Source organism: Hyaena hyaena, unplaced genomic scaffold (assembly GCF_003009895.1).
Source record: "Hyaena hyaena isolate Hyena2069 unplaced genomic scaffold, ASM300989v1 scaffold_92, whole genome shotgun sequence".
Taxonomy (NCBI): Eukaryota; Metazoa; Chordata; class Mammalia; order Carnivora; family Hyaenidae; genus Hyaena; species Hyaena hyaena.
The window spans coordinates 2,548,042-2,550,134 of record NW_024080723.1 but is presented as its reverse complement, the minus strand read 5'-3'; positions in this window follow the sequence as shown (position 1 = coordinate 2,550,134).

The following is a 2,093-nucleotide window of genomic DNA, read 5'->3' as shown; positions in this document are numbered from 1 at the left end:
CACCAGTTTTGTTCAGGCATTCTCCAAGTGTTTTTTTCATCCTCTTTGGTCCAATAATTCCTGATGTATGTACTTGTAGTGGGTCTTGGAAGCAGCAGAGCCAATCCTGATCATGTAAACCATGTTTAAAGCCACGATGCACTGTCTTGTCACATTCCATAGCTTCAGCAAATCACATACCAAGCCCAAAGTCAATGATCAAAGAAATACATTTTTACCCCAAAGTGGAGAGGGACAGGATGATACGTTGTTGAACAATAATTAGAATATATCACATTAGGAACTATTGTTCCAGTTTCAAAGATAATTTAACCAAGACTTAGAAAGATTAAGCAGTTTAGTTAATGTTTCAAAATTTAAAAATAACAAAGCTAAGATTCAAATACATTGCTATCTGATTCCAGCACTTAGAGTCTTAATTAAAGGGTACTTTTGATACTCTGATCCTCTTTTGATTATATGAATATAACACAAAAAGAAACACTCACACACACACACACACACACACACACCCATAGTCTCTAGATTTTTATTGAATAGTATTTTCTCATCAATGCAGTCAATGATATTCAATGCTTCTTGCACCATCTCTGAACTCGTTTTGAAATAAATAAACTTGCTTGTTTTGAAATAAATGTAAACTGTAACCAACAGAAAATTACTATTATTGGGGCACCTGTGTGGCTCTGTCACTTAAGCATCTGACTTCTCCTCAGCTTATGATCTAGCAGTTCGTGAATTCGAGCCCCACGTCAGACTCTGTGCTGACAGACTCTGTGCTGGAGCCTGCTTCAGATTCTGTGTGTGTGTGTCTCTCTTTCTGCCTTCCCTGCTCCCTCTGTGTCTCTCTCTCTCCAGAATAAGCATGAAAAAAAATTAAAGAAACTTACTATTATGTGTCTTTGCTATTTTTAAATTCTCTATAAGATAATATTGCCCTAAATATTGTAAGTCTGAAATTACCAGTAGAGTCCTTAATGTGCATATTTTCAAGGAATCTGTCTTTTTGAATTTTATATCCTAAGACCACATGCCGAAAAAATTTTAACATTTACTGAAAGGACATAGTATGTACATGATGAAAATTGAGAATATAACTTAAAATAATTCATTAATTGTATAAAAAGAGGAGTTAACACTTACTATGTAACAATATCATTTAATTAAAAACTGAAATATAAAACAAACAATAGATTGCTTAAGTACACTCATGAACTCACATATTTATGTTAGTGTTAATAGTGCAAAGGCAGTTCAACAGTTTAATTGAAACAGCACTGAAGTAGATATCGAAGATTTAGTCTCTATTTTCTTACTAACTTGAGTAACCAGGGACAAGAAACTCCTTTGTTCGAGTTGTAGGGTTGGATTATCTATAAATTCTCTTTTAGTACCAAATATATTTGCACAAAGAATTCATTAACAATAAGCTAAAAATTGAGGGGGAGAATTGTTAAAATAACATCCCCAAGTGGAAATGAGTAAGATGTATATATACAAAGCAGTGACACACACGTATCACATTCTACCACATTCTAGAGTTGAGTGACAGGTGCGCACACGCCAGCGGAAGGGGAAAGAGGGAGTTAGCACCAACATGTTATCTTTCTGGAAATGCAATCAGAGTTTATAATAACCTCTTTAGGGACATAAAAGAATATTAAACATAAAACACGAAAAGAATCAGAAGCTGCATTGGATGTATGCCTTGCTGTTAGTAGCTTTAATAAAGGATGTAAAAACAATCTTTGTACCATATATTTTTCTTGATTTCAAAAATCACTAGGGTTTTTTCTGACTCTCACTTGTTTGTCCTTTTAAATAATGTCTCTTCTAGGCATCTGCATTTTGTGAATATCAAATGAAACCTTGACCCATGTAAAGATATTTAAATAATTTCTTAACTAGGTATACTTTATTCTATGTGGACATTTAAGACAGATCAACAAATGTAATTTTGGTTATTACTAAACATTAACATCATCCTCAAAAAGTCATGCTGATGATGGAGAAATAATTTGTGACTTAGATTTTAATGAGCTCCATTTTTGTTGAAAAAAAAACCTTACCATTTTGACAAAATTTAATGTCAA